Here is a 26,734-nt window from a genome sequence, read left to right on the forward strand (position 1 = left end):
TCCTTGGCGCTATTTTTCAAATTACATGGATTTATTATTTTCATTTAATCAAGTTTATTGTAGGGATAATTCATATCTTATACATGAAGATATTAATGTGCCATATATAAAGGCAGAATGGAAAGGAAGAAGAGCTTGAAAACTATACTTTCTAATGTTCATGACAATGGTTTTTTACCTTTACGAACTTTAGAGGATGTTCCTGTGGCACTGTCCTGTGAAAACAACACGTACTCGATGTTCCAAAATCTGAAGAGAAACATTAACATGATATATGATTTCAAGATAGGTTGATATTGACTGCATTCTCAAAATGCTGTCTCAAATTTTGGCCAAAGATTGAAAGAAAAACCCCAAACTTTGCTGCTCATATTTAGGACACCTGCACCGGTGAAGGAAACCTGTTCATAGCAAGGCAGTTGTCAGTCACCAGTAGAATAGAACTAACTTTCACTCTCTTGCCATTCAGAATACTGTACAGTTACACGTATTGATTCCTAAAGTGCTGTTTACTGTTGACTAACATGTCAGTGAAGTCGAAATTAAATGTTAGTAATTTACGTACGAGTATGTTTTGCACCGGGAACTGTAACATTTTCATTAGTTTATGACAAGGATTATCAGCAGTTTCACGAATTATTAGCTCAATGATTTTAGTTTCTACATCTTTTTAGCACAGAAAATTATGTAGCTTTGTCATCTCTAAGTGACCAGTTTAGTACTTTCTTGCTTTTTTTTTTTTTTTTTTTTTTTTACCAAAAAGAGAGGAAGTGTAGACCACATAATAATTTGTTTGCAGGATTTAGAGGTAGAAGAGAATTAGAACTGGCCTCACCTCCCTCAAAAAAAAAAAAAAAAAAAATCTGTCTTAGCTATGGGTGTAGAAAATGTGATGTTTTAGACAAAATTTAAAAGCTAAGTTTTCATCAAAAAATTATTTTTTTTTTTTTTTTTTTTTTACCCGCCGCATGCCAGTGCTGTTTTAAAATGGTGTGACGAAAATCAGCAGTCAGTGCCAGTGCCATTTTAAAATGGCTTAAAATTAAAAAATTCACTGTGACCGCATTTTTAAGATTCGCAGGTAAAACTTGGCAGGCCTGTATGGTAACTGTTCCTCTACCATTCCCCAGTCGGTCAAGGCCATACACCCACTAGCTCCCCCCCTCACGTTCGCTCTACCTCACTCTGCCTGTGTGCCTCGCCCAGTGCTGTACGTTGTGAAAGCATGTTATAAATTAATATTTTCACGTAAGTGTAGGGACTATACAGTGAAATCAAGTTTTAAATATTTTCTTGTAAGTGTAAGGACTGTCTATAGTAAAGTCAAGTTGTAAATACCTTCTTGCAAGTGCCAGGTCTGTACGTAGTGAAGTCAGGTTGTACCTATCTTGAAGTGTGATACAATGCATTCACAGTGAGCGGGACACGCAAATTGTGACAGATGTTGAAGTAATAAGTAATTAGAAAAGTGTACTGAACATTGCTATATCTTTCCAGCATAAATATCTGAGTCTACCTTTCATAGAAAACGGCTTTCACTCACTTACGTGGTGAGCGTGAGAGAATGGGAATATCTGTATATGAGTATGCAGGACAATAAAACCCATTTCCGAATTTCGTTGAGTATTTTAATGGTGAAATTCGTTGTTTTCACATCAAAATCTATCATTTTTTCCCCCAAAAAAAGTCAAAAAATGGCCGGCACGGTGGGAACCCATAGGGCTAAAAATAGCTGGCACCTGGCAGGTTAAGCTGTGCGTTGAAAACTCACAATTGGTTACAGGAAAATGATGTGCAATTACACAGAAAACACAGACAACATACATCCATTCAAAATAACATTATTAAATGGACTCTCTCTCACTCTCTCTGAACTGATTGTTTGCAGTATTAAGAGTTTCAGAATGGAAACATTATATTTCAGCAGTTCTCGCCCTTATCTTGGTTGTTTCTTGTTTTAGAGTTACACACATAATATAGTGGAATTCAGATGCACAAGGAGTCTCAGTGAAGATCAAATGATGCTAAATATTTTGAAACAGTTTTTCACTTCAGGTTAACTTTAAGCTCTCTGTGACACCCACGTTCCGACCAACATAGATGACGACCTTACTTGTTTTCATAAATTTTAGTATAAGAATTTTTAGCATCATCATGAATTATTAGCATATTGAGTAAACTAATAAAATACCGGGTCAGTGATGTACTGTACACTGTGGTGTCAGTGGTGTTAGATGTGTGGATGGTATACTTGCAGTAAGATGACCAGGGGAGAAATGTGAGAAGGAATTTGAAAAGCAGAGTATAGAAGAGACAAAGGGGACTTTTGGCGGTTGTTTTGCATGTGTATACAGTGAGGAAGAAAAACTGCTGAATGCTTTAGGCAGTTTTGTGATGGTGGCAAAGCAGGTGCAAAAGTAGACTGAAGTTTGGGTGGATGGTTCAGTATTAGTGCTGGAATGAGGTTCCGGCTTATGATGGAGATTCAAGAAATTTATGTTTGGTCTTTTAAGAGAGTTCAAAACAAGAGATCCCAAGACGATAGTAAGGCTGTTGATATGTCATGAGAGATGGAATAATTTGTGTCTGTTTATACTGTATGACGGTATTGTTGCTACTTTTCAGTAGTGAACAGAATATTGGCCAACGAATTTATAATTTTCTTATAATATGTGATTAGCGAGGCATGATAGTAAACGTAGATAATGTATTTTATTTTTCCCGAAGAAAAAAGTAGTTCGGAGTGTGAAGATTTGGTGAATGAAAAGCGATTGGAAATGATATAGCAATAATTTAACAACGTTGATGATGTTACATAAGATGTAAATGTATTAAATACGTGAAGAATAGAGGAGTTCAAACAGAAATATTTAATGTTCACATCTGCGAATTTTGCAGCGGCTCGTTAAAATGTCATGGTTGCCATAAATCAAGAAAGAGGGCATCGGAACTGAAACTAATAAATAGTACGGAGTATGTGGCCTGTGTAGCTTCAGTGTAGGGCATCATACGAGTCAAGGAGTAACGAACTTCATTGATCAAAGGGTAAAATGAATGTCCATACCTTCTTGGTACTGTAGCCAGCAAGAGAAAGTGGATGAGTCTAGAGTGGGTGAGTTAGAGGCAATAAAGAAGAGTGGAAGGCCAGGAAGTTGGATGGTTACTATAAATGAATGTGTGAATAAGTGATATCGACGCCGATGACTGAAGTATGTATGGAACGGCACAAAAAATTGATTGTATTTAATAATAATAATAATAATAATAATAATAATAATAATAATAAAAATAATAATAATGATAATAATAATAAAAATAATAATAATAAAAATAATATTGTCATTATTATTATTACTACTACTACTACTACTATTACTACCTCCGCGAAGGAGGTTATGTTTTCACCCCTGTCCGTTTGTTAGTTAGGCAGTTGGTTGGTTTGTGAGCAAGATTATACAAAATTACTAGCCGGATTTCCACTAAACATGGTAGAAGAATGGGCCTTCGCCCATAATAGATTCCATTAAATTTTGGTGTGGATCCAGATAACGGTGTGGATCGAGGTTTTTTTTGTTTTGTTTACTCTACAATTGTATGATAGGACGTTTTTCGACATTTTCGTAAATTTTTCAGTGAATATTGCATGGATGTTGATGGCGGAGATATGCGCTCTACTGAGTGCCATTCTAGTTATTATTATTATTATTATTATTATTATTATTATTATTACTATTATTAACGTGGCGGTAAGTAAATTATTCTTTGACCCACAAGTATAATGACGGATATTTTGTGGGGGCTGGTTGATTTATGAGGTGGAGCCAAGAAGTGAAAATGTTTCATTGAACGAGTGCAAGGGTATGTGGCCCATTTCACATGTATAATGACGGATATTTTGTGGGGGCTGGTTGATTTATGAGGTGGAGCCGAGAAGTGAAAGTGTTTCATTGAACGAGTGCAAGGGTATGTGGCCCATTTCACTGGGCACTCTGTTGATAGTTCTTTCAGTACTGTGCTTCCTGTTCATGTTGCTATATTCCTCACTCCCATTCTGTGCCGATTAGTTTTAACCCGTGGCGTATCGTCGATGTGAATTACCGTCCACACGTTTTGTCACTGCCAATCCCATTGATATATATAAATGCGAATCAATTGCAAGGTCCCTAATTTGCACAATTTTCAATTTTCCTGAGTGATTTTTGGTATGTATACACGGGACACCTTCCTCTACAAGATGCCAGGCAGGGGCAATGCCTTACCCAGCATGACCTTCCTCCCCTGCATGCCATTGTCTCAGCAATTCACCTGTTACCAGTGACCTGGCCAGTAAAGCCATGTCATGCCACGGTACAAAATTCAGGGCCAGTGATTCCCCAATCAATGACAATGTGGAGGACAAACTTTACATAGCATTAGAGGAAGAAACAGTCAGAAATGATGATCAGGTAATGTTGCCAAAAAAGGTCAGGAATGTTGATGTGTTTCATGAGTGAAACAATGCTTATACTGCCTATATTACTGTGTGAAAACCAATATTCTCTCGTATATAAATTCGTAACAAATAAATAAATAAATACCGTTTATGAGTGGTGTGGAATGGTTACACTCCCATAGAACTCGTTTTCTTTGGAGCCAGCCTGATAGAAAACACAGTAAGGTGAGGAGGTACTGCTACGTGTATCGAGTATTTTAAATCTCAGGTGAGCGATTTCTCTATGATTCTTTGATGTTTCTCACCAAAAGCGGAGGTTTGAACCCCCAAATTTTTTTTCAAAAAATGTCAGGTTTGGAGTGAGTCAGAGGTGGAAAAGTGGTTGGGATGGGGCGGGTTAAGATGATGGTGATAATACCCGAAGATTTCATTCAGATTACAAGAGAAATCAATGTGACAGGGTATGATGCAAACTCCATAAACTCCTTTAGGGTGATGCTATGTTCTTTATTTTATTCTGCCTTCACCGCAAACTTTTATTCAGCCTAAAGGAGACTTCTCGGTATGATAAGATTAACAATACCTCGCTGAGCTTTATCAATGAGAAAGATAGTGACTACTGACAGTCAGTAATACGCTGTGGACCTCGAGTGCCTTCATAATTATGCACAGGAAACACGGTGAAACCCGAATGAACATAATCATAGTTCGTTTTTGGGTGGCAAACAGGCGGCAACCGAACGTATTGTGAACCTTTTCGCATTAAAATGGGGAAAAAGTAGAGAGAAACATTTAACTGAGTGTACGTGTGAATCAAGAGAAAGGAAACCCATGGGTATCATTATAAACATTATTATTATGATTATGATGATGATGATGATTATTATTATTATTAATGTTGTTCATTTTTTATTATTTTTATTATCCACTTACTCAATGTAGTGTAGCCTACTTCTTCACACTAATGATAATCTACGTATCTTTAGCCAGATGCTATAATCAGGTAAGGAATTGCCGGTTGTTTCTGACTTGGTTTACTGGGAAGGGCACTATAGATAACCCACTTATGACACGTAGGAAACACGTATTTGTTTGTTAAATGGTTACCACCAAGCCCTGTAAATGGTTTCCTGCCTTACAGGAAACTGTTAGGAGTGCCAGTCAATGTAAAGCTACCTGAAGCGGTGTTAGGACTCCATATTATAATTACAAATCATGATAGATAGATAGATAAATAGATAGATAGACAGAGCTCCAGGCAAGCCTGGGAAAGGGAAATGATGTTGCAAATTACCTGAGGAAATGTTGACAATACACAGGAAGTAGCAAGTCAGGGGATGATATAGGTAGTGTGTCAGCAAGATAGCATACGAACATAGCCTAGTGACCATACACACATACTCACACACAGGTTTCTAGAACTTTCCAACCAGAGGGTAACACACGTGACACGACCCCTGCTACACCAGAATTTAGGAAGCAGAGTTCAGAAGGAGGCTAGCATTAGAACCGACAGGTAGTGGAGAGAGTGAACAAGAAGAGGGGTCCAACTAGACTTACTTAGTGTATTCAGTCTCTGTAATACATACACTACTAAACTCCAAACATGTGACTTCAGAGGGATGAACTTCTGAATCAGATCACAAATATGAATCACACAAACCTACACCTAACCCAGAGTCTGCAACATCCTCTGTATCATCATCCTGTCCCACTGATTCTAATCTTGAACATTCGAAGCCTCTAACAGTATTAAATTCCTCACCTGTACCACCTCCTAACTTCAGTCTTGCAAAATCCAAAGATGCCTCGTCTGACTCAAGTTCTAAATCTGAAACTTCTAAACGTACTTCAGACACAAAACCAAGAACATCACAGCCATCTTCAGTTGCTTCAGATTCTAAACCCTTATCCTCTAAACCTACATCTTGTTCAACAACCAAACTTGAATCCTGTAAACAGACACCACGGTGTTCAAGCACCAAACCTGAAATTCTCAGTGCAATATCTACTTCACATTCAAAGCCTACAAATGAGTCGTATTGACGTCATTTAATTGATCAGTCAGTGCGAAGAAATGTTTATCAAGCGTTACTCGATGAACAAGAGAAAATTGCCATTTTTTCAACTTGCATAAGCCAGGAAAGATGTCCAGCAAGCAATTTGTTGAGATCAGATAAGCTCCTTAAGGCTAGGACATACAGTATGATGAATTTAAAACTGAATTTCTGAAGAAATTTTCTGGAGGTATGAACTTCTTGCCAGGTATAATTCCAGAATTACCTAAGATTGTAGATCTTGTAAGGGAGCACACTACAAGCCATGTGCTCAGTGAAATAACTGCTGATGTCTCCACAATCAAAAGAACATTGTTAGTTACTTTGGAAAACTCAAATTGGATAACAGATGATGGAAAGATGTCCCCAGACCTCTTCGTGGACATCATTGGTTATGTAGCTGCCTTGTGTAAATTACCTGATAGGCCCTTAAGATCGCCAAGACGATCGCGTACACCCCAGGCATGTGCTTACTAGACTTAACCCACACCGTCCCAGCGACGTGAATTAACGTCCGCACATGACGTGCACTCATGTCCTGCCGACGTGAATTAACACGGCAACATTGCAAGATCCCTAATTTGCACAATTTTCAATTTTCGCAAGTGATTTCGCAAGTGATTTTTGGCATGTATACACAGGACACCTTCCTCTATTCCTCTACAAGATGCCAAGCAGGGACAATGCCTTACACCACATAACCTCTCCTCCCCCCCCTGCACGCCATTGTCTCGGCAATTCACCTGTTACCAGTGACCTGGCCAATAAAGACATTCAGGGCCAGAGTGATTCTCCAATTGATGACAATGTGGAGGACAAAGTTTACATAGCATTTGAGGAAGAAACAGTCAGAAATGTTGATCAGGTAATGTGGGAAAAAAAGGTCATGAATGGTGATGAGTTAGTTAGTGAAACAATGCTTATAATGCCTATATTACTGTTTGAAAAACCAATATACTCTTGTACTACATATAAATTCGTACCAAGTAAATAAATAAATACTGTTTATGAGTGGATAAAATAGTTACCCTCCCATAGAACTCGTTTTTCTTGGTGCCAGCCTGTTAGAAAACCCAGTCAGGTAAGGAGGTACTCGTACCTAGATCGAGTATTTTAAACCTCAGGTGAGCGATTTCTCTATGAATTTTCGATGTTTCTCACCAAAAGCGGATGTTTGAGCCCCCCCCAAAAAAAGGTCCATAAATGTCGGGACTGAGGCGTACCACTGCCCAGAAAACGTCGGGATGGGGCGGGTTAATGAACGAGGTAGAGATGCAGTGCAGTAAAGCAGGTATGGTCGATACACCCGCACATTCTAGTAGAATGAGAGTACCTGAGACAGTATCAGCTGTGAAAACATCTACACCGACCCCAAACAGAGAACAAAATCGACTGCGACCAGAAAGCAGGCAGAGCAAACAACTAAATGTGACGAGGGTTCGATCACGAACACCAGGCTACAGGCAGTTTCATAAGTTTTCGTGCAACCCCGGCAGTTCTCGCGCCACAAACAACACTAAATATGGGAAGTCACCTCGTAGGTCACAGTCAAGAGATAGGTCCTTTCTATGTCATTATTGTGCAAAACCAGGACACACAAGGTATGAATGCTTTATCAAAGCAAAAGAGGATAGACAAAAGACACAAGGATTTGGTCCTTACTGTAGGCATCATAGATGCCAAGGGCACTGGACCAGTAACTGCAAAACAGTAGAAAAAACTGTGTCTATGTTCAAATCGGGGGACGACCAAGTCATGACAAAAAATGAACAAACGTAAAGAAAAGCAAGTCTAAAATTCACACAGGAGGCATGTTGGGAAATGAGTGTATCTTGATACCAGCTGTATGTGAGGATCAAAACGTTTCCTTATTTTTAGACACAGGCTCTCCAGTGAACTTAATAACACAAGAAGAAATAAAAAGAATTCTTAAAAATAAGAAGAAAGTAACTTTTCTGGAAGAAGCTGATTTAGATTTATATACGGTAGATGGGAAAAAAATTATAGTAAAAGGTATGATAAGGTTAAATATCAGTTTCTCAGAGACTACAAGACCAATCTCTGCATTTTTCTATATCATTGAAAACTTAGCAATTAAAACTCATACGTTACTGGGCTTAAGATACATGAGAGCAGAGAACATAACTATACTCCCACAAATGAATGGAATAGATTTTGATAATGAATTCATAGAGGAAATACCATCAGATCCCTCACCGATTAGTAAAAGAGAACCAAAAAGAATTGGTAATATTAAAAGCTTAAACTTAAACAAACATACACAAACAGATGAGTGTATAGATCCACTCCCACCACCAGCCACAGCCTCCAGAATTAGTGACCCAGATAACAGTACTGCTTTATCAGTTTTTCCAACCCATCTCACCAATGATTTAGTTATACCACCTAATTCCTATATGAAAGTTACCATAAAGAGCAAATTACGGAATAGTACTGTTCTTGTCTTAGAAGAATTATGTAAAGTAAAGGGATTGTCAGTAGAAACCGCATTATGTCAGATGAACGACGAAGGGCAAACTCAGATATTCATAATTAATCACATGAATGGGGAAGTTCAGTTGAAAAAGGGGACTTGTATAGTTAATATTGAAAAATGTCCCACCCCTGTGAAGGAAATAGTTATAGCTGGAGTGGCAAGTGAGATAAAATCTACGGATAAAGAAAGCATAAAAGAGAATTTAATTCACTCAAGTGAATTTGATGAAGAAAATGATTTGTTAATCCTGCTGGAAACACACAGGGACACCGTAGCATTACCTGGAGAACAATTAGGGTGTACTAACCTGATTAATCACAAGATTAATGTGAACCCAGAAACACCACCAATTTTCGTACCAGCCTACCGCATCCCACACTCCCAATGTACACTTGCAAATCAGTATGTCGATGAAATGTTAAAACTTGGAATTATTGAACCTTCAGTCTTCCCGTGGAATGCCCCATTATTCTTCGTGCCCAAACAAAATGGAGAAATGCGTGTGGTAGTAGATTACCGTAAACTAAACAATCACACAGTCCCAGACCGATTTCCCATGCCATTGCTAAACGACGTTCTACAGAATATTGGACTGGAGAATAATATATTCTCAACCATCGATCTACTAAATGGCTATTATCAAATACCGGTTGCAGAGGAGTCACGTAAATACACTGCCTTTTCCACAAACAGAGGCCACTACCAATATATGAGGATGCCGATGGGACTGAGGACAGCCCCAGGCACATTCCAGGGTCTTATGAATTACGTATTGTCCGGAATTTTAGGACACGGAATATTTGTTTATCTTGACGATATTATAATTGCAACGAAGAATATTACGGATCATCCCAAGAAATCAGACTTACTCTTACAAAACCTTAGTGATGCTGGTTTAAAAATTAAGCTTTCTGAATGGAAATTTTGCTTTAAGGAAATAAATTTCTTAGGCCACAAATTAAGTTCTAATGGTATTCACACCACTGATGACAAAATACAGGCAGTGAGAGATTTTCCTGAACCTGCTACGACTGACGAAGTTAGACAATTTTTAGGTCTAGCGGGGTACTATAGGTCATTCGTACCACAATTTTCTCATATAGCTTTTCCTCTATTCTAACTACTCAAAAAAGATGCTATATTCCAGTGGGAAGAACAAAAAAGGGCATTTAACAATCTACAAATTAATCTAACAAAGGCACCTTGTTTAGCATATATGGATTACACAAAATCATTTCTTATTTGTACAGACGGATCAGTTAAAGGATTAGGGGCTGTACTGATGCAGGAAGATAAAAGAGGAAAGAATCAACCAATTGCATTTGCCAGCAGACAAACAAAAGGTGCAGAGAAAAATTATTGCACTACAGACTTAGAGGCACTTGCAGTGGTTTTTGCATTGCAAAAGTTTCGAGATTTAGTATATGGTTACGAAATCCACTTATTCACCGACCATAAACCACTAGTGGGTATGGTTAAAGAAAAACTCCTTTCTGGGAGGAGAGCAAGATGGAAATGTACAGTTGAAAACTACAATGTACAGATTCATTATATACAAGGTAAAATGAACATAGTAGCTGACGCATTATCTAGGAACCCGAACACGATTCAGGTCGCGGCATTAGATCTCAAAGGAAATATCCCAAACCACGATGATATCGCAAAAGCACAAAGACTTGACCCACTATGGTCTAAAGTTATATACACGTTAGAAAGTGGAGATGACATACAATCACCCAAACTCGAACAATTCACAATGGTCAATAATACATTATACAAGATTAACCCAAAACAACCAAAACGCCAAAGAAATACTAACCATTTGGTAGTAACTAATGACATGATACCCCAAGTATTACGAACGATACACGATAGCCCACATGTAGGACATCCTGGAAAGGATAAGACATTCAAACAAGCCCAGCTGATATATTACTGGCCTTCTTTACGAAAAGATATAAACAATCATATAGACAGATGCGAATCATGTGCAAAACACAAAGGATAGCCAATCACACCTGCACCGATGGGTAATTACCCTGTACCACATCAACCATGGGACGTTGTCGCTGTTGATTTACTCAAGATGCCATTATCATACAATAATAACCTATACCTGTTCGGAGCAACGGATCATTTTTCCCGTTATGTCATTTTAGCTCCAATTAAAGATAAGACAGCAGAGACAGTAGCAAAGGCAATAACAGATAATGTAATATGTCGCTTTACTACCCCAAAGGTACTAATAAGTGATAATGGAGGAGAATTTATTTCTGAGATCTTACAAGAAATATGTAAACAATACAACATCAAAAAGGTTAACGTTTTAGCCTATCACCCAGCATCTGATGGGTCAGTAGAGAGACAAAACAAAAAAGTATTAGATGTGCTACGAGACATTCTCAGTGAAAATTATGGAAGCTGGGATGATTGGATTCCCAGAGTAGAAGACTCAATTAATGGATCTATAAATAAATCCATAGGTGACACACCACATTTCATTATATATGGGACAGATAAAAAACTACCATATGAGCTCCTAGAAGGTGACAGTCTGCCCATATACAATTACGATGATTACTCTAAACTCCGTTTACGTGAATTCCAGGACATACACAAAAGAGTCAAAAAACAATTAACGATGTCCAAGGAAGAAATGACGGAGGCATTTAATAAGAAGGCAAAAGATTCACCTATCAGCTTAGGAGACATTGTTTATGGTATCATTCATACGAAGGACAATAAATTATCCTCAAAATTTGAGGGCCCATACAGAGTAATTAACATAAAAGCAAACAAAGTTTTAATTAAGTCACTGTCAACTGGCGAAGAGAAACAAGGTCATATTGACCATATAAAACGAGCTTCAAGGGAATTATCCAAAAATTATTCAGCATCGGATACAACCGAACAGGCGAACGTACCTCAAGAAACCAAGCAAGAAAACAACTATGATTGCAAAAAGAAATTAAGGTCATATACCAAACAATCAAACATAGGTGCAACTGTTCCAATAAAATCTACAGTACATCATTTACGAGAATTGAATATCGATTTAAACTCCTTCTATAAATGAAATAACAATCAACCATAACGCATATCATCACTATCATCGACCACAGCATGACCATATTAGGAAATTAATAGATTTTTTTTTCGGTAGGTAGCGATGAAGGGACTTATGCTATGGATTCTCCTCTACATAGCAAGAGGATATGCGCACTTAGACCCCCAACAAATAGTACGACAAGGATGCCTCATAGCTCCAACGGCCACGACTTCAATCGTAAAAGACGTCATGAGTACTGAAATAAATCTGGATTACTTGTATGAATTACCTTCTTATCTAGAAAATCTCGCTAAACCGTGCGAACCCTGGACTTCATGATAGGAGGCTATGTTTCACAAGCACATAACACGAAGTGAATGAAATAGTGAAGTTAGCGAAATGGAAAATAGAACAGGCAAAGTCAACTATGCTCATCCTGATCCAAGATCTCACATCTTATGGAACGGAGGTATTGAGCGACAGGAACAACATCACACGTACTCGCTAAAAGCGCGGTTTGTTCGACCTGGGTGGCGCAGTTCTTGGGAACATCTTTGGATTGGCTACAGAGGATGACCTTAAAGAAATAAACAACAAATTTAATAAAATAGCTCACGTACTAACATGCCAAGATAAATTCATCACAGGACATAACTCAGGAATGAAGACAATTGTTAAAAATCTGAAAAAGGCAGAAAACATAGCTCTCGAAACTGTAGATAAAATAAATGAAATGGAAGGTAACATAACACTTTTCTAACACTTCTCGATCATCAAAGAACATACTGACACAATTCTACTACAATTAGACAACACGAGTTCGTTACAGGGCACTTATGCAAGGAATTTCGAATGCTGCTGATGGCAAGATCACAATTGATTTACTCCCAGTTCATGAGCTACGTCAGATAATTAGTCAAGGCATACATAAACATAAATTGAAGCCTTTGTTCCGAAGTAGGGATTTCATGCAATATTATCCATATTTAGAAGCAACGCTAACACCAACATCAGTAATAGTTCATGTACCATTCATAACTGAAGACCTGTTCACAGTATACCAAATACACCCCTTCCCCTCTAAAAATAACAACACTTTGGTCATCATCAACATCAACACAGACACCGAACTCATCATGGTCTCCAAGAGACAGAACACTGTCACTTTCGCGAGTGAATCAACGATTGAACGAAAGTGCCGCACATCCTTACATGCTGTTCATCTTTGTCCTGCATACATTTTCATGTTTCAGCCTACTGATACAGTCCCTTGTGAAATGGCTATCATCAGAAATACCAATATTCATAATCACTGCAACTTCACTTTTTCTCCAGATAAGCTTGTACAGCATCAACACATCGGACACTCACAGTTTTTTTATTTCACTCATAACACATCAGTTTACATAGTCTGTCGAGATATACCACCATCTCATACTTCAGCCTCAGGATTATACATAGCACCAGACTACTGTGCGGTATTTACACCATCCATGTCCACTTTATCCACCATCAATCACTACGCCATCCTCAATCATACACACAAACATTTCCATCCACTGCGTGATATGGACTTACACATGAGCACAAGTATTAAGTTGACTTCACCTAAGTTTGAAACTATGCAACTGCTCAATGAAACAATGAAGCCCTGGGAAGATTTGAGTTTGAGTATGTTCAACCCATATTATGTGTATAGCCCAGCACCTACTGTCTTTATAATCTTCTGCATTGTATTTGCAGTACTGCTGTTCACAATGCACAAAATGCATGCAAGAATTGCAAATTTGGAGTCAGTATTTAGTGGGGGTAGAGTTAACATCCAAGTTAACCACCCTGAATGAAGTGTACATATTTTGTATATAGTATTAATTCTATCTATCTATCTATCTATTGCCAGACGCCTCAATCCCGTTTGGGGTGGCCACAAACAAATCGCCTCCAAGTCGCCCTGTCCCCCGCCATTTCACTGCCCTTTCAAGCACTTCACCCTCCAAACCTCCATCCTTACTCATCACACTACCCAAATACTTAAACGTACTCACATTTTCCAATTCCTCACCATCCAACCTTGCTGTACATTCACTAACTTCACCTCTCTCAAAGACCATCACTTTACTCTTCCCTACATTCACCTTTAGGTTCCGTTTCTTACACACTCTCTCAAACTCATCCACCAAGCCTTGCAGCTCCCCTTCGTCTTCATTCAACAACACAGTATCATCTGCAAACAACAGTACAGGGAGTTTCCAAATACTATCCTCTCTCACCATATATATATATATATATATATATATATATATATATATATATATATATATATATATACATATATATATATATATATATATATATATATATATATATATATATATATATATATATATATATATATATATATATACAAAGAAGAATGACTCATGATATAGAAGAATGGCATAACAGTAGCATTATCTATAAATGAAATATTAATAACTCTTACCATAATCTTAATTTTAAACTTTTTTTTTCTTGCATGTATGCATTTCACTACAATAACCTATGTACATACCGTAGTACAGTTAAATAGTTTACCTTTAGTGCATTTATTCAAATATGTATACAACTTGATTAAAATGTAATATTACTGAATCATTTTAATTTACTATGAATATTATATGTATACAATATTATAATCAATATTATGTACTAATAGATTAGCGTATGTCAATGATGATTGTTGTCGGAGGACCTTCAGTGGCGTGGCCGAGCAATGTTAGGACTCCATATTATAATTACAAATCATGATAGATAGATAGATAAATAGATACATAGACAGAGCTCCAGGCAAGCCTGGGAAAGGGAAATGATGTTGCAAGTTAACTGAGGAAATGTTGACAATACACAGGAAGTAGCAAGTCAGGGGATGATATAGGTAGTGTGTCAGCGATAGCATACGAACAAAGCCTAGTGACCATACACACACATACACACAGGTTTCTAGAACCTTCCAACCACAGGGTAACACATGTGACACGACCCCTGCTACACCAGAATTTAGGAAGCAGAGCTCAGAAGGAGGCGAGCATTAGAACCGACAGGTAGTGGAGAGAGTGAACAAGAAGAGGGGTCCAACTAGACTTACTTAGTGTATTCAGTCTCTGTAATACATACACTGCACAACTTTAGATTTTCTCTGAAGATAATAAATCAAGATAAACTCCCTGTATTCATCTTTAATTCCTACTACAAAAATTGAGAGTTATAGTGGAAAGAAGAGTACTAAAAAGCGACAGGAAGATAGGAGAAATAGGAAGACAGGAGGGCAGACACAGAAAAATAATGATAAAGGTGAAGAAGTAGGCAACACTACATTGAGTGAGTGGATAATAAAAATAATAAAACATTAATAATAATAATCATCATCAGCACCATCATCATCATCATAATCATAATCGTAATAATAATGTTTATAATGATACCCATGGGTTTTCTTTCTCTTGATTCACACGTACGCTCAGTTAAATGTTTCTCTCTACTTTTTCCCCATTTTAATGTGAAATGGTTCACAATACATTCGGTTGCCGCCTGTTTGTTACCCAAAAACGAACTATGATTATGTTCATTCGGGTTTCACCGTGTTTCCTGTGCATAATTATGGAGGCACTCGAGGTCCACAGCGTATTACTGACTGTCAGTAGTCACTACCTTTCTCACTGATAAAGCTCAGTGAGGTATTGTTCATCTTATCATACCGAGAAGTCTCCTTTAGGCTGAATAAAAGTTTGCGATGAAGGCAGAATAAAATAATGAACATAGCATCACCCTAAAGGAGTTTATGGAGTTTGCATCATACCCTGTCACATTGATTTCTCTTGTAATCTGAATGAAATCTTCGGGTATTATCACCATCATCTTAACTCGCCCCATCCCTACCACTTTTCCACCACTGACTTCCCCCAATCCCGACCATTTTTGGAAAAAAAATTTTGGGATCAAACCTCCGCTTTTGGTGAGAAACATCAAAAAATCATAGCGAAACCACTCACCTGAGGTTTAAAATACTCGATACAGGTAGGAGTACCTCCTCACCTTACTGTGTTTTCTATCAGGTTGGCTCCAAAGAAAACGAGTTCTATGGGAGTGTAACCATTCCACACCACTCATAAACGGTATTTATTTATTTATTTGGTACAAATTTATATGTAGTATGACAGAATATTGGTTTTCACACAATAATGTAGGCAATATAAGCATTGTTTCACTCATGAAACACATCAACATACATGATCTTTTCTGGCGACATTACCTGATCATCATTTCTGACTGTTTCTTCCTCTAATGCTATGTAAGGTTTGTCCTCCACGTTGTCATTGATTGGGGAATCACTCTGGCCCTGAATTTTGTACCGTGGCATGACATGGCTTTACTGGTCAGGTCACTGGTAACAGGTGAATTGCTGAGACAATGACGTGCAAAGGGGGGGGAAGTCATGCTGGGTAAGGCATTGTCCCTGCCTGGCATCTTGTAGAGGAAAGTGTCCCGTCTATACATACCAAAAATCACTCACGAAAATTGAAAATTGTGCAAATTAAGGACCTTGCAATTGATTCGCGTTTATGTACGTCAACGGGATTGGCAGTGACAAAACGTGTGGACATTAATTCACGTCGATGGGATGCCACGGGTTAAAACTAATTGGCACAGAATGGGAGTGAGGGATATAGCAACATGAACAGGAAACACAGTACTGAAAGAACTATCAACAGAGTGCCCAGTGAAGTGGGCCACATAGCCTTGCACTCGTTCAATGAAACACTTTCACTTCTCGGCTCCACCTCATAAATCAACCAGCCCCCACAAAATATCTGTCATTATACTTGTGGGTCAAAGAATATTTTACTTGCCACCACATTAGTAATAATAATACTAATAATAATAATAACTAGAATAGCACTCAGTAGACCGCATATCTCCGCCATCAACATCCATGCAATATTCACTGAAAAATTTATGAAAATGTCGAAAAACGCCCTATCTTCCAATGGTAGAATAAAAAAAAAAAAAAAAATTCCTCGATCCACACCTTTATCCGGATCCACACCAAGATTTAATGGAGTCTATTCAGGGTGAAGGCTCATTCTTCTACCAAGTTTAGTGGAAATCCGGCTAGTAGTTTTTGTGTAATCTTGCTCACAAACCAACCAACCGTCTAACAAACAAACGGATAGGGGTGAAAACATAACCTCCTTTGCGGAGGTAGTAATAGTAGTGTAGTAGTAGTAGTAATAATAATAATAATAATATTATTATTATTATTATTATTATTACTATTATTATTATTTTTCTTCTTATTATTATTATTAAATACAATCAATTTTTTGTGCAGTTCCATACATACTTCAGTCATCGGCGTCGATATCACTTATTCACACATTCATTTATAGTAACCATCCAACTTCCTGGCCTTCCACTCTTCTTTATTGCCTCTAACTCACCCACTCTAGACTCATCCACTTTCTCTTGCTGGCTACAGTACCAAGTAAGTATGGACATTCATTTTACCCTTTAATCAATGAAGTTCGTTACTCCTTGACTCGCATGATGCCCTACACTGAAGCTACACAGGCCACATACTCCGTACTATTTATTAGTTTAATTTCCGATGCCCTCTCTCTTGATTTATGGCAACCATCACCAAGGTTGTTAAATTATTGCTATATCAGTTCCAATAGCATTTCATTCACCAAATCTTCACACTCTGAACCACTTTTTTCTTTGGGAAAAATAAAATACATTATCTACGTTTACTATCATGCCTCTATCTATCTATCTATATATCGCCAGACGCCTCAATCCCGTTTCGGGTGGCCACAAACAAATCGCCTCCACGTCTCCCTGTCCCCTGCCATTTCACTGCCCCGCTCCCAACTCACACCCCCCTCTCTCATATACCTCTCCACCCCGTCCCTCCATCTCATCCTCGGCCTCCCCCTCCCTCTTCCCCCCTCCACCTCACTCACATACACTCTCTTCGTCGTCTCTCACCCTCCATCCTCTCCACATGGCCAAACCACCTCAGTGTGTTCCTCATAACGCTTCGTATCACATCCACATCCACACCACAACGCTCCTTTATATCCTCATTCGTCAGCCTGTCTCTCCACGTGACTCCACAGGCTCCTCTTAAATAACTCATTTCCACTGCTGTCAATCTTGACTTGTGTCCTTCCAACAACGTACAAGCTTCACTTCCATACGTTAGAGTTGGTATCACAATACTGTCATGTAGTAACTTTTTCACTTCCATGCTCACTTCCCTGTTTCTTATCACTGCTTTCAAAGAACCAGCAACCTTTCTTCCCTCCTGTACCCTTACAAGCACTTCACCCTCCAAACCTCCATCCTTACTCATCACACTACCCAAGTACTTAAACGTACTCACATTTTCCAATTCCTCACCATTCAACCTCGCTGTACATTCACTGACTTCACGTCTCTCAAAGACCATCACTTTACTCTTCCCTACATTCACCTTTAGTTTCCGTTTCTTACACACTCTCCCAAACTCATCCACCAAGCCTCGCAGCTCCCCTTCGTCTTCACTCAACAGCATAGTATCATCTGCAAACAAGAGTACAGGGAGTTTTCAAACACTATCCTCTCTCACCAGGGCAACCCCAAAATCCACTAGCCTACTTTGTACCTCTTTTATTACCCCATCCATGTACAGATTAAACGACTATGGAGACATGACACATCTCTGTTTCAACCCAACCTTCAAAGTGAAAAATTCACCTAGTTCACCATCCACACGCACTGCAGCCTTAGCACCATCATACATACTCTTCACAGCATTCAACAACTTCCCATCTACTCCATATATTCTTAATTCGTTCCACACTCCTTGTATATCCACCGTCATATGCTTTCTCCAAGTCCATGAAAGCCGCATACAATTTCTTCCCCTCTTCTTGAAACTTTTCCACTAAAGATCTAAGAATGAATATCTGATCTACACAACCTCTTCCCTTCCTATAGCCTCCCTGTTCTTCTCCAACTAATTCCTCTGTTCTTTCTCTAACTCTGTCAATAAGTATCCTACCTTACACTTTTCCTATTATACTAAGAAGAGAAATGCCCCTATGATTACCACACACTTCTTTTTCCCCTTTTCCTTTGTACAAGGGAATAATTATACCTGACTTCCAATCCTCCGGGACTCTACCTTCCTCCCAGGCCAATCTGCACATCTTCCACATCCATTCTACTACTATCTCTCCCCCATGCTTCAGCATTTCATCACACACTCCATCAATTCCTGGGGCTTTCCCCAATTTAACTTTCTTCATTGCTTCCGCAACTTCTATCCTACTGATTTCTATCTGTCTTCTCACCTCCCTCCTTCTCCCAGCCATTCCCCAGCCACTTATACTCGCATTACTTCCATCCTGTATGTTCAACAACTCCTTAAAGTGTTCTCTCCATCTGCTCACTTTTTCTCCCTTCTCCACCAGTAATCTACCATTTTTATCTTTCACTCCCCTGCTAACCTCACTTCCACCCTGTCTTACTCTCTTCACCTCTTTCCAGAACATTTTCTTACAGTCCCTCCACTTTACACTCAAATTCCTTCCAAATTCCTCATCCACTCTCTTCTTACTCTCTCTTACTAATCTTTTCACCTCTCTCTTTCTTTCTACATATAACTCTCTCTTCCGCCTCTCAACTTCTTCCAACTCCCTATTTCTCATCCATTCATTGTATGCTTTCTTCTTTTGTGTCACAGCCTGTCTCACCTCTTCAGTTCACCACGTTGTTCCTTGCACCCCCCTCCGTCTTCTCTTCCTCCCACACACCACATCACATGCTGCACATATTTCTTCTGTAAATATCCTGCACACACCTTCCACGTCCCCCATCTGCTCCAGTTCATATTTGCCCAATCGTTCCTCCACTTCTCTCTTATACTCTGCCTTTTTCTCATCCTCTTGTAACCTTTCCACTCTCCTTGCAACTACTCCTTCCTCTCGTCTTTCCCTTCTTCTATTCCTCCATCTTACTTGGATCCTCATTCTGGCCACCACCAAGTAGTGGTCAGAAAGTCCACTCCCCCAATCTCTATAAGCTCTTGCATCCATTACACATCTTCGCACCTTTCATCCACACACACATAATCAAACATTGCCTTCCTTTCATTCAGTTCACCATCCACCCTTCTCATGACTCGCCATGTATACCTGTGAATCATTTTATGCCTGAAGAAGGTATTGGCTATCACCAACTTCCTCCCAGCACAAATGTCCACTAACGAACTGCCATTCTCATCTATCTCAGCAGGCACACCCCAGTCACCAACTATTCCATCCACCTTCACATTCCCTACTTACCATTCATATCACCGATCAAAAACACTCTCTCAATCCTTCCAAACTTTTCCGTGCACCCTTCCACATTTGTCCAGAACTCTTCTCTCACTCTGCTAACACGATCTTGCGTTGGTGCATACACACACACAATCACCCACATTTGTATTCCAACTTTCAACTTTACCTACACAATCCTTGATCTAAATGATCCATACTGTCTTATGCTCTTCTTCCATCTTTTACTCACAACTATACATACTCCTTCCTTTGCCCTCTCATTTTCACGTACTCCTGCACATACACCCCATCCATACTTCCATTCTCTCACACATTCTCCTCTTCATTTTGTTTCAATTATTCCACATACATCCATTTTCGAACCCTCAAGCACCTGGACAATCTCGCTAAGCACATATTATAAGAAAATTATAAATACGTTGGCCAATATTCTGTTCACTACTGAAAAGTAGCAACAATACCGTCATACAGTATAAACAGACACAAATTATTCCATCTCTCATGACATATCAACAGCCTTACTATCGTCTTGGGATCTCTTGTTTTGAACTCTCTTAAAAGACCAAACATAAATTTCTTGAATCTCTATCATAAGCCGGAACCTTACTCCAGCACTAATACTGAACCATCCACCCAAACTTCAGTCTACCTTTGCACCTGCTTTGCCACCATCACAAAACTGCCTAAAGCATTCAGCAGTTTTTCTTCCTCACTGTATACACATCCAAAAGATCCGCCAAAAGCCCCCCTTTTCTCTTCCATACTCTGCTTTTCAAATTCCTTCTCACATTTCTCCCCTGGTCATCTTACTGCAAGTATACCATCCACACATCTAACACCACTGACACCACAGTGTACAGTACATCACAGACCCGGTATTTTATTAGTTTACTCAATATGCTAATAATTCATGATGATGCTAAAAATTCTTATACTAAAATTTATGAAAACAGGTAAGGTCATCATCTATGTTGGTCGGAATGTGGGGTGTCACAGAGAGCTTAAAGTTAACCTGAAGTGAAAAACTGTTTCAAAATATTTAGCATCATTTGATCTTCACTGAGACTCCTCGTGCATCTGAATTCCACTATATTATGTGTGTAACTCTAAAAAAAGAAACAACCAAGATAAGGGCGAGAACTGCTGAAATATAATGTCTCCATTCTGAAACTCTTAATATTGCAAACAATCAGTTCAGAAAGAGAGAGAGAGTCCATTTAATAATGTTATTTTGAATGGATGTATGTTGTCTGTGTTTTCTGTGTAATTGCACATCATTTACCAGTAACCAATAGTGAGTTTTCAACGCTCAGCTTAACCTGCTGTGTGCCAGCTATTTTTAGCCCTATGGGTTACCACCGTGCCGGCCATTTTTTTACTTTTTTGGGGAGGAAAAATGATAGATTTTAATGTGAAAACAACGAATTTCACCATTAAAATACTCAACGAAATTCGGAAATGGGTTTTATTGTGTCCTGCATACTCATATACAGATATTCCCACTCTCTCACACTCGCCACGTGAGTGAAAGCCGTTTTCTATGTAAGGTAGACTCTGATATTTATGCTGGAAAGATATAGCAATGTTCAGTACACTTTTCTAATTACTTATTACTTCAACACCTGTCACAATTTGCGTGTCCCGCTCACTGTGAATGCATTGTATCACACTTACTTGAAGATAGGTATAACCTGACTTCACTACGTACAGACCTGGCACATGCAAGAAGGTATTTACAACTTGACTTTACTATATACAGTCCTTACACTTACAAGAAAATATTAAAAACTTGATTTCACTGTATAGTCCCTACACTTACGTGAAAATATTAATTTATAACATGCTTTCACTACGTACAGCACTGGGCGAGGCACACAGGCAGAGTGAGGTAGAGCGAACGTGAGGGGGGGAGCTAGTGGGTGTATGGCCTTGACCGACTGGGGAATGGTAGAGGAACAGTTACCATACAGGCCTGCCAAGTTTTACCTGCGAATCTTAAAAATGCGGTCACAGTGAATTTTTTAATTTTAAGCCATTTTAAAATGGCACTGGCACTGACTGCTGATTTTCGTCACACCATTTTAAAACAGCACTGGCATGCGGTGGGTAAAAAAAAAAAAAAAAGAGGTAATTTTTTGATGAAAACTTAGCTTTTAAATTTTGTCTAAAACATCACATTTTCTACACCCATAGCTAAGACAGATTTTTTTTTTTTTTTTTTTGAGGGAGGTGAGGCCAGTTCTAATTCTCTTCTACCTCTAAACCCTGCAAACAAATTATTATGTGGTCTACACTTCCTCTCTTTTTGGTAAAAAAAAAAAAAAAAAAAAAAAAGCAAGAAAGTACTAAACTGGTCACTTAGAGATGACAAAGCTACATAATTTTCTGTGCTAAAAAGATGTAGAAACTAAAATCATTGAGCTAATAATTCGTGAAACTGCTGATAATCCTTGTCATAAACTAATGAAAATGTTACAGTTCCCGGTGCAAAACATACTCGTATGTAAATTACTAACATTTAAATTCGACTTCACTGACATGTCAGTCAACAGTAAACAGCACTTTAGGAATCAATACGTGTAACTGTACAGCATTCTGAATGGCAAGAGAGTGAAAGTTAGTTCTATTCTACTGGTGACTGACAACTGCCTTGCTATGAACAGGTTTCCTTCACCGGTGCAGGTGTCCTAAATATGAGCAGCAAAGCTTGGGGTTTTTCTTTCAATCTTTTGCCAAAATTTGAGACAGCATTTTGAGAATGCAGTCAATATCAACCTATCTTGAAATCATATATCGTGTTAATGTTTCTCTTCAGATTTGGAACATCGAGTACGTGTTGTTTTCACAGGACAGTGCCACAGGAACATCCTCTAAAGTTCGTAAAGGTAAAAAACCATTGTCATGAACATTAGAAAGTATAGTTTTCAAGCTCTTCTTCCTTTCCATTCTGCCTTTATATATGGCACATTAATATCTCCACGTATAAGATATGAATTATGCCTACAATAAACTTGATTAAATGAAAATAATAAATGCATGTAATTTGAAAAATACTCGTAGCGCCAAGGAAAAGGTGCAAGAAGAACAAGTATGTCTATGAACATAACCAATAATAATCAAAATAGTATTCATATAATTTCCTATTGCTTTGGCTGCATTTTAGTGTTGTCATCATTGATCCTACAAATTTACGAACAAAGTACTACACTTTTACTATGTAATCTGCCGTGGTTCATAATTTACTTATTCCTTCGTGGTCCAGGGGTTACCAAGTTACACGGAAGGCTGATGGGGTCCCGGTGGACCCCAAACCTTAATGATGTATTCTGCCATATTCATAAAGTTATATCTACTAAACTTTGTATGTGGTCCCAGGACACAGCACGTGGAACCAACCCACCAAGTGTCTCTTTTTGTTTTTGTTTTTTTAATTATCATTTTAGCAATTGTTTTCCATTTTATCACAATTTTATTAACCCCTACACCGCGGGGTTGTTTTTGCACTCCTTGCGCGTCCCGTGAGGATATTCGCGCTCCGACTTACTTTTTAAAAATATTTGCCAAAAATCAGTTATTAGTCCTATAGTATTAAAATTACATATGCACATCGCACATACCTTCAGCTTTCCCCTGGGATGTTTGTTGAGCCTTCGTTCTTATCCTCTTGTAACCTTTCCACTCTCCTTGCAACTACTCCTTCCTCCCGTCCTTCCCTTCTATTTCTCCATCTTACTTGGATCTTGATTATGGCCACTACCAAGGAGTGGTCAGAGAGTCCACTCCCCCAACCTCTATAAGCTCTTGCATCCATTACACATCTTCGCATTTTTTCATTCACACACTCATAATCAATCACTGCCTTCCTTTCATTCAGTTCACCACCCACCCTTCTCATCACTCGCCACGTATACCTGTGGATCATTTTGTGCCTGAAGAGGGTATTGGCTAACACCAACCCCCTCCCGGCACAAATGTCCTCTAAAGCACTACCATTCTCATCTGTCTCAGCAGGCAAAACACCCCACTCACCAACTATTCCATCCACCTTCACATTCCCTTCTTTACTATTCATATCACCGATCAAAAACACTCTCTCATTCCTTCCAAACCTTTCCATGCACACTTCAACATTTGTCTAGAACTCTTCTCGTACTCCGCTTGCACGATCTTGCGTTGGCGCATACACGCACACAATCGATATGAAATGAGAAATTTATCACAATATTTCTGCTCTTCATCACCCCGTTTCATCTTTGTTCTATTATCCTCATTCATTTTTCCTTCACTTCGATCCAGTCTCCTCTCTCAATTCTGCAAAACTTATTTAGTTCAGTACCCGTAATTTTCAAGCATAACAGAAATACAGTAGTCTAAGTTTTCTAAATTAAAATTTTAAAAATGATAACGACCCATGTAACAGTTATTGATTACAACATCCAGTACAGTATCCCCTTTCTATACTCCTTTTACTCCAGTGTGGCCTAGCATTTCTATCTCTTCATCTTGAATGCTGAGTTGCAACAATAGATTAACACTAGAATGTGATGCTAGCCACTGTGAAGAAATGTGGAAAGGATGGTGAGCTGCAGCACTGTCTTTTTCTGTCACTCAGCTACATGAAATAAACTGCAAGAGGACGACAATCTAGGCCGAGTTAAGGTGAAAATAGTATAGTGTGTAATGCCTATAATGTTTTCTTGATCTCCATGAACATCAATGTTTCATTACAATGAATACGAAAATGTACGGAGACTTATCACTTAATAAAAAGGAAGATGAGAAAAAATAACATACTAAACGAAAAACGTGTGTGTGTGTGTGTGTGTGTGTGTGTGTGTGTGTGTGTGTGTGTGTGTGTGTCATAGATTAGGTAGCCATACATAACTGGATTATCGGCTTCACGAGTGGCACAAAGAGGATTATTTGTCTCTTACATAACGAGTAATCTACCTGTACTTGTTTAATAAGCGTGTATGGGGTTAATAAGGCCTTAGGTAACATTTCCAGTTCGGTAAATCTCTCCTTTGATATCAATGTATTGAAGGGGTTGACGGTGTAGGTGGGGACGAGGTAGTTGTCAAGTAGAATGTTGGTTTGCTGTCCTCCAGAACGTGAGACCGGTCCTACTTCGTTAATAGAGTCAGATCAACAGCGAAACTCATCGATATCTTATAAGGAACACTCCCGCAAGTACCACCAGCTCAGTTCTCAGTGCAACCACCTTACCATGTATTCACTGTGGCCGATTGATGTTAGTGTCGAAGTGTTGACATGTGAAAGTGTCATGTCTATTGCATATTGGAGGATTGTGTGGCCTCATGAATGGACTGTGTAGTTTATTGCTAGTCGGAGACACAGATAATTGACTGACTGATATATTTTTTTATCAACTGTTATAGAATTATAAGCGTAGCTGTATTTCTTAGGTACTGCAGAGGAAATGCAGGGGCAATAAAAGTACTTGATAATGGTGCTGATGATAATTATTTAGTAATTATTTAAGGTGATGATGATGGCGATTTTTTATTGAGGGCAGGAGTATTGTGGGCAAGGCCATAAATGGTCCTGATACTATGATGATGATGATGATGATGATGATGATGATAATTAAGATCCCCACAACTGGGGAAAGAAGTGAAAAAGTTTGATAAACACTGCTCTAAGATCATTAATTTTGTCAAATTTTTTAAGGCGAATTCCTGAAAACAACCTACAATGTCAGTGTTACAACCATGATATCTGGATGAACATAGACAACATGTAAAGAAAACTGATGCAAAGAGTCTGACTTTCTTGTGAATCTTACTGGGGTTGTTCTTGTTGTGAAATGGTAGTGGTCAACAATGCACTACCCAACCCCTCATGGCTCAGCTCACCTTAATAAAATGAGTGATGTCTGCTCGAGTCCTCAGCCGCATCTTAACTGTTAATATCACCATCACTTTCACTCTCAGCAATGTAATCATGTTCTGGCGGGAGACAGATTGGAAGAAATACGGAAATATCCGGCATCCAGCTAAAAGAAATGAAGTTAAAAGAAAAAAGAGAGAGAGAGAGAGAGAGAGAGAGAGAGAGAGAGAGAGGAGAGAGAGTATCCATATGATAGAACTGTTTGTTCTTGTATATGAATCCTGTAATGTCTTAAAACTCCACCAACCTGTGAATTTCAAGTCACCGAAAAATTAGACAGAGGAGTATGATCAGGAAATAAATTTAATATCGATACATTTTACCTCAATAATAATGAAGCATGGGAAAATGACTAGAAACCAATAATAACGTCATATTCTGAACTTATCAGTCTTCTTAGAATGGTTTACAAAATTTTCAGAT

The sequence above is a fragment of the Coenobita brevimanus genome, chromosome 30 (genome assembly GCF_032717465.1).
Source record: "Coenobita brevimanus isolate Jiangsu-jjx chromosome 30, ASM3271746v2, whole genome shotgun sequence".
NCBI classification, from domain to species: Eukaryota; Metazoa; Arthropoda; class Malacostraca; order Decapoda; family Coenobitidae; genus Coenobita; species Coenobita brevimanus.